Here is a 9,230-nt window from a genome sequence, read left to right on the forward strand (position 1 = left end):
AACTTAATAAATAAGCTTCAATCGATATTTTTGTATAATAATCAACTTTTATGTTAGTTTTAGCTATAGAATTGATCCTGATGTTTCATGAATATATTAACACAGAAATTCTAAATTGACTCCTAGATCAATCGAAGAATCAGTTCTCTCTTTATCTTTTGCTATACAAAATATACATAAAATATACATACACATATACGCATATATAATATTGAAACGAAAGTTTAGAAATTTTAAAAGTTTAATCTTCTTGATAAATTATCGCATTATACATATTGTTAGATCATCGCTAAATAATGCAGTTTTCTTGGTATGTATATAGGTTGAAAAAATATTTGTAAAAATTTTTTAAATATCCCACTATCAAGAAGCTTTCAAGAAGAAAGACATAAGAAATTTTGATAAATCATTTTTGCATAATTTAAAATAATTTCATTCAATTTGTTCTATATTTTACATTAGTATCAGTAATGATCATTAATAGTTGATTAGTAAATATAATAAAATAAATATCTCATAAAATTAAATAGTTAATATTATTTGTAATTCGGCAATATCAATTGAGAATTATAATATTTCTTATAAATATAATATAAATATTCACATTTTAGTGATAATTTAACAAAATTTAAGTACTATTACTATATGCACACATATACATACATATTCGCGCGTATTCAAGAAATTTGGCTAGTGAATTAAATAGTCCTTCGCCGTGGCTTACATTCTAATTAAGGCGTCGCGATGACATTTCGAGGAAAAAAACTATGAGCCATTCTGAATAATTTTTTTTTTTATTATATCCCTCGTGTCAATTTTTAATAGAATAACTTAAGAATATATCTATTAATTTATAATAACTAAACAATACTGACAATAAAATTTATTTAGGTCAATAATTCTTAATCTGTCACAATTTGTTTTATAAAAGCTGTTAGTCTTAATTGATTTTTGATTAACGATTTTTATTCTATAATATATCTAATTATATTACCATATTCTAAGAGATTATTATTATGATTCTATTATTCATTAATTCAAAAATTTAAAATAAAATTGCTATTTATTTCGTGCCAATATTAATAGTTTAAATATTTTTTATCTTATGAGAAAATGTAAATTATTTGATTTAAAAAAAAAATAAAAATCACAATTCAAAAATAATCTATATAATTTAAAACAAATTTAGATCAATTAAGATCAAAGCTTTATGATCAGATTTATTTATAATCGACGAAAAACATATGATTTATTTTAAATTTTTTCTTTTTTAACAAAAATGTTATGTACTGATTTATCTGCTTAAAATTATGTATTTATTATGATTTAATGGATATGGTAAAATCATAAATAGATATGGTAGAATCATAATATCAATCAAAATCTAGTTACTATCCTTATTCAAATTTCTTTATTCGTGACATAATTCAATGGGAATATTGTAGGTCAGTATTTGAATAATACTTTTAATTACGTTATTTTATTTACATATTAAATAGTTAATTTGAATAATTTGATTAAAGACAAAAATATTTTTTCTAATTTGAAATTTCAGCATATTTGAATTAAAAATTTCGCATATATATGTATTTATATACATATATGCATTTATATAGTTCATTGCCAAAATCGTTGAAGTAGATAAATATAAAATTATTGTTTCTATACATAAATTGTGTAATATAGAAAAGTGATGATTAATACAAATGTTATTTTCCAATATACATACAATATTTCTAATATCTATACAATTTAAGGTTATTCTACTTCGAAAAGAAGGCTTCATATATTTATAAAAATTTATTTGTTTTTTTGAATATTTGGATTTCTTTGAATTATAGATCTGGATAATAAAGAGATTAGAAATTTTTATGAAAAATGATTTTTATGACTCTTTCTTCTTAAATGAATGATTATGAAAAACAACAATCGATATTTTAATTGATACTTATTGTTTTAACCAAATATGACACGAACATCAGAAATTTTATACGAAATTTCGAAATACATAATATAAAACATTTTATAAAACATTTATAAACATTTCAATCAATTATTACAAAAATTGATTATTACAAAAATTATTAAAAAAATAACTTTTCCTTTCTTCTTGTCATTCGAAATTTACAATTACCTACGTTAAATGCTTAAAAAATCTATAATATAAATATTATCAACAAATCTTACACTATAAAAAGACTTTTCACATATAATAAAATTTCACAATTGCAATTTCCTTTCATTATGAAACACTTCTTCAATCCTCGTTTTCAATCAGTGAAAATTTTGCGCGGTTCTCCTAACCTCAAAAAACAACTTCACTAAAAATTTGCTCTATTTTCGTGGCTTATATTTTACGGCTACGTGTAAGCCTACTCAACATTGTTGACATTGAAACGAAGTATAAGCAGCGAATTGAAACAGTTGGACTGCGGCCATTTTAACGGAAACGATTCTTTCGTCTCGATTTATCTTATATCTCTACATTGCAATATATCGATCTTTTTTTTCTCTCTTTTTCTCTTTTTTCTTTTTTTCATACTTTTTCAATGATTAAATTCTCGTGAAAATGACAGAATTTGACGATAGCAATTGACAATTATTACCACGACGCATCGATGGCGGAAATATTGAGACGGCGATCGAATATTTGGCGCGAATCCACCGATCGCGTGCCAACATAACACGCGCGCGCGTGTGCATGATATGCGAACTTAAGGAAAATTACAGGCTGTGCCTTGTCGATCCGCGATTTACACGCTTTAGTTTTGCTTTATGCCCGACACAGACTTCTACTGTACGCCTCGTTCTTTCTTTTTATTACTTTCGTTCGAATATATTAAAAAAATCTTCCTTTTTTTTCTTACGAAAGGAGAAAAGTGATTGGTCGATCATATCGGTAAATTAATTTCATTTGAATTCGTGTGAGTTTGATTTAATATGTGTTTCAATATATTGGAAGAATTTTATTTTTGATTGATTGAAAGTTTAAGTGGTGTAAATGAATGTTTTTCTGAGGTTTTTGTTAAAATGATAAAAACTATATAAAATATGTATTTATATTGAAAATTTGATCGATGAAATTTATCGTGAATTTGTAAATTTTTCAATTTGTTTTTGATCATTGTTGGTAGTTGATTTTATTTGGCTTATGTTTTGTTTTAAATAAGTTTGTTTGAAATTCGATGAGAAAGTAGTAGTAAATATACGTTTATATATTTTATTATGTTATATACACAGATTTTAAATTTGTTAAAATTTAAATTATTTAGATATTTAAATATTCTATATAAATTAAAGTTTTGTATATATTTTTGGTATGAACAAAGATTTTGACATTTTGTATTATTTTTAAATATTCTTAATAATTTTAACAAGAATTTTATATATATGATTTAACTATTAATTTGATTTATTAATAATAAAATAATTTATAAAGTAACTTAGAAAATTAAATAATGGATTATATGGATGAATTATTTTATCTCTATAAAACGAAGTTAGATTCTTGATTTAAAAGATATTTTCTACGATAATAATAATTTGATAAAAACATTTTTATGAATGGAAATATTTATGAAAAAAATGTTAATAATACCAATTCAATTATATTTTATAAATTTTCTTTATTTTTATATATTTCGTATCACAAAAATGATAATAACTTTGTGATTTAATGTTTGAATTAATTTTAATAACATGACAACAACATTGTGCACGTGTCTCATAAAACAGTCATCGAAAACTCCATTCTGATTATATAACATTTAATTCTTGGCCAGTAAATCCGAGTAAAATAGTCACAATTTTCATTCATTTGTTCATTGGTAACGATGATCGGGATTAAATCTGACGTTTAATCCTAATTTGGATTAAATATCGAATATTGTCGGATTATTAAAAAGAATTATTATTTTAGGATAAGAAGTCATGAATAATAACAACAAATCAAAGAAGATTCTATTAACTTTGTTGTATCAATGTATCAATCTTTCATTTTAATACTTTTTCTTTTGTGATTTTTAAATATTTTAAATATTTTTATTTAATAAAAAAATTAATTATTAATCAATAATTAATATTTTTACTAGAACTTTATTTTTTAGTATTTTTTCTCCTCTTTTTTTATAATATAAAAAAATTTGTTGTTCATTAATATTTTTATATCATTCTTTTCTTCTAGAATTGTAAAAAAATAATAATGTGTAAAAATTTGTAAAAATTTTATTACATTGCAAATTTAATTTTTGTTCTTTTATTCTTTTCTAATATGTAGAAAAACATTTTGAAACTCGAATCGTTTGATTAGATTTTCATTATTTGAAATAAATAGAATTTTGATCGATATATTTTTTTCTTCTTTTTGTATTGTTTTGTTTTTTTTTTTTTTTACGTATAATATGAAGTAATTATTTGGAGGAGAGAAATAAAAAATTAGAAAATAATTCGTAATCATCAATCAATGATTCCAATATCGTCGAAGCAAGATATAAAAAAAATAACAAGTAATTATTCGTTCATTGTTCGCTCAACTAATATCTTGATTGCTTCGATTATTCCATTTCTACGAATTGAGAATTTCATAAAAATAGCAACAAACTTGACAAATTCATTCCTGAGCTAACGACCTTCTGAAACATACGTTTCGATTTACTCATTAGAGATATTCGGCTTGGATAACAAAACCAAGATAAATCACTCTAAATATGAGGATTTTATCGATATAATTCTTTCTGTCACAATAACAATAATAATAATAATCTCTATCTAAAATATAAAATTAATCCCTCAAATTTGTCAGAGCGTAACGAATCTTACTGAAAAAGAAAAAGTAGAATATTTTCCAAAAAAAAAATTGACATACATTTTATTAAAATTGATGATATTGTACGTAAAACGATAACATTACTTCTTTAATTTATTTATGGTTTATAATCCTTACTGAATCGCGCAAGCTACTATTTTTTTCACGATTTTTTATAACATATTGACGGTGATTAGTGATAAGTCTAGTAATATTGTTTTGTTTGCACGCTAGTTAAACTGAATTAATTTTCTTATGTATTTCTGGGAAATGCATACAATATCGAGGCTTGATTAACTTCTGTGTCTTGATTAACTTTTTCGAAGGTTATTTAAATAATTGACGGAAAATAATTCGAGTTAATTCGAATTCTTGGAACGTATACGATCTGCATTCGAATCAGTTTCGAGCGGTAATTTCTGAAATAAGTCTAAAATAAATTAAGTAGAAAATAGTTCAGGTCAGGTTAGGTTAAATTAGGTTAGATTAAGTTGAAGTGCATATAAATTTAAAATTGATCAAATTAAGATTGCTCGTTTAAATGAATTAAAAATCATTTGATCGAGTTAAGTTGTATTATATTGTATAAAATAGAATTTATCTTGAGAAGTGATTCAAGCTAAGTTCAAATTAAATTGTGTTGATCCAAATTAAGTTAGAAATTGAATCTGATTGAGTTGATCTAAGTCGCATCGTTAAATTAAATCGATTCGATTAAAGTTGTTATGCTGAGTTATCGAAATTAAATTTAATAAATTTGAAATAAGGTAATCAAATTAAATTATGAGCTGTTGGATCAAATTAATCAGGATCAGATTGATTTAAATTGTATTTGGGAATAAATTTTTCAATATATTTAGACACACCATCACTTAATCTTTTAATCAAAGTTTCTCCGTCTTAAATCCCAGGTAAAAATCCAGGATTATTTCTTAATTAGCTTAATCTCGAGCTTCATCAACACTGACTCTATTTGTAATTCCATTCTAATTCAATTTGCTCACGCGTCAATCTCCATACCTAATCTATATTATTTTACAGATAACTCGTTTATAGACACATTTGATAAAACTTTCTAGATCGTTCATTCAGAGTTAGATCACGAAAGTTTTCGTTGTTATTCGATCTATTCATTTGATAAGCGTGTTTACGTCTAATTAATTTGATGACACGGGTTTGTGCCTCGGCTGATTTTATCTTTCACATCAAATAGTTATCGCGTCCAGGTCAATTGGACTTAAAATGACTTTGGACTTAATACGATATACGACTAAATATTTTTCTTCTCTTTGCCAATGATGTTGCATGTTTAACTTTATTCATTGTTTCTCTTTTTCTTGAAATCAAAAAACAACAATTTCACTTGTGTTTTATTAAATTTTCTTTTTGAACATTTTTAATTATTGGAGGATAAAATTCATATTATATATTATAATAGAATAACAAATGATATACACGATACAAAATTGAAAATGGGCAATATTGTTCGATGTTATAATCATTTTTTTTCGACGAAATTATAAATGTTCAAAATTATTGGGAAATGGAATATTTTCTTCAATACTACTAATATTATAAATTGATTCTCAAAATTTAACAAAACATTTTATTTCTAAAGCTATAAATGCCTCGAAATGAGAATAAGTGATAAGTACATGTTTATCATTGTTATTGATTTAATTTAATAAATTTATATTAAAATTTTTTCTAAATTATAATATAGAAAGAAAGAAATATTTTATATGTTCGTATTACGATATGTACCGTTTATAAAATTCAATTTTCAATTTTCTTTTCAATTTTTATCGAAATAAATATTTTAATAAAATTATAAGTAAATACTTATAACATTGTAAATTCACATTGATGAATATCGAAAATTTTTTTCAGACGATATAAATTAGAGTTGAATATAAAAAATCCAATTTGCCCAAAGAATATAAAAAGATATGTTGACAAAGAGTGGATAATATAATACATTATTAACAGACAGTTTTATCATATAATATAATTATCTTAATTACGATAATTACATTTAACTTGCGATATTTACATTAAAAATTACTTAATAACTCTTAAGAAGATACTTTCAAGACAATAAAAGAAGGATTTATACCATTTAAAAAAGTAAAAATAATTTATATGTATATCGGTAATATGTATATCTGTATTCTTATCGATTTATTACGTGCAATCAATATGGATTCTCTCTCCACTTCTGGTCGTGTTTTCGCGCCAAAATTACGATTAACCATTATTATACTCGAATAGATATTTTTACCTAAATGCGAATTTGATCCTTATTACCCATTATCTTTTTTAGTAATTATTTGTGGATTTTATTAACGAAAAATTTTTTCCGTTATATCTGAAAATATGTTATGTAAGAAACTTATAATTTCCTTTTGTGTTTCTTTTATTTATACTACGATTAAATTAAAATTCCATCCAGCTTTTTTGCAACATGTTATTTCATGCTCATTAATTTAATCTATAAAAATTAACGGATAAATTTTATCATATCAAGTTTTTCGAAAAATTTGTAACAAAATTGAAAAAAGACAAGAGATTTGCAAAATCAATATTTTATGGAATAATATTTAAATATTTAATTTTATCTAAAATATTATTATATTTATTTATATATATTTATTTACATGGGTTAATGATTATTATGTTACGATATAATGATTTTAGTTTAATTTAAATTTATTTTGTTCCATTAACATATTAGAAGAATATTTTAATGATTTTTTCTCCCTCTTAATCAATTCAAAGATAATATTATTAATCATTTCGTAGTGATAAATTTGTACTAAAATAAATATTATGTTAAAAAAACTTCAAATAGCCTTGATCTCTACGTACATTTTCAATGTCACCTTCTTGAATAATCTTCTGAAGGATATAATCGTTGCTTATTGGCATTGAATAGGTTAGATTAAGTGTGGATCAAAAGTTAGATTGTCAAGATCACTTTTCTGACCTTCAGAAAATTTTAATCATTAAAAAGTTATTGACAATTAAATATTTTGAAAATATGTTCCTTGCTAATTTTATAATTTTTCTTTTGTACAAAGAAATGAAGGATCATAAGATTAAGAAAGGAAAAAATTGAAAAAATTGAAATATAATTGAAAAAATATTGGAAAAGCAGAATAATCCTTTTAATTTAAATAGAAGATATCGAGGAATCTTGTTCGAAAGACATATTGTGAAAAATTAATATGAATGATCAAAATTTTCTTTTGAAACAATGTATCAAATATTGTAAATATCAAGTAAGCAATCGCGATAAAAGAGTTATTCATTTCTGGAAGATTAAATTGTAACATTACAGAATAAATTGCAGATAGAGTTTCCAAGTATGATATATATACAATGTATTACGCGACAAACATGTTACCTTACTTAACGGAATCTCATGTAAATATTCTGTTTAGCTATTGCGATACTCATTGTTTGGACACGGTGCATACAGTTCTGAAAATGTTGCTTAGCTCTTTGCTATCGTAAATACGGTTGAAGAGCATTGTCAGCTTCGTTTCACGTGTCGAAATCTCTAGAAGTTACACAATGGATAATCAAAGTGATATCAAGAAATCAAGACAATTTTAAAAGAAAAATCTCATTTTTATGATTCAATAATAATAATTATGGGGAAAAAAGTAAGTAAAAGTTTCAATTTACATATACCTGGAATAGATTAATTAGAAATTAAGTAAGAAAAATCGAAAAGAGTTTTCAGATTAGCAAAAGATATTCTTAATTATTATAAAAATTTGTGAATATTTTATGTTGACACGAGAATTTCTCAAACAATTTGATATGATTAATGATACGATTAATAAACGTGTTACTCTTGTTGTCTTCATCAGCAAGTCATCTTTAAGATTTGCAATCCTGGTTGTCCAAAATGAGACGCATAAATTACAATTATTACAACATATATCACAAGAGGAATCGAGATACAAAGAGATGGAAGCAATTAGATTATAATTGAAATGTTAAATCATTAAAGAGAACATTATAGAAGCAGTTTAGATCTTGGCCTTCAAAAGTTATTTGTAAGGTAGATTGCATAAAGTGCATTTGACATCGTGTGATCTGAATTTCGAGTAAACTTTGTAGATAACTCTAAAACACACATTTAAATCGCATTTTCTTAAAACTCTTGAAATTGTAAAATTTAGTTACGCGTCTATTGGAAGCTCATATGATTATAAAATACAAATGTATTCTTACAGTAATTACACAAGGATTTTAATGAGCATTTTAAATGATCATCTTAATATCTCCAATTTGGAAGATATTTCCTAAATATTAAATGTATAGATAAATGAATTTATTATCGATAAAAATCCTTTCATTTTCTATATATGAATGAATGAATAAATTCTTCGATAATAAAAATCATTACAAAAAT

The sequence above is a fragment of the Apis cerana genome, linkage group LG8 (assembly GCF_029169275.1).
Source record: "Apis cerana isolate GH-2021 linkage group LG8, AcerK_1.0, whole genome shotgun sequence".
Taxonomy (NCBI): Eukaryota; Metazoa; Arthropoda; class Insecta; order Hymenoptera; family Apidae; genus Apis; species Apis cerana.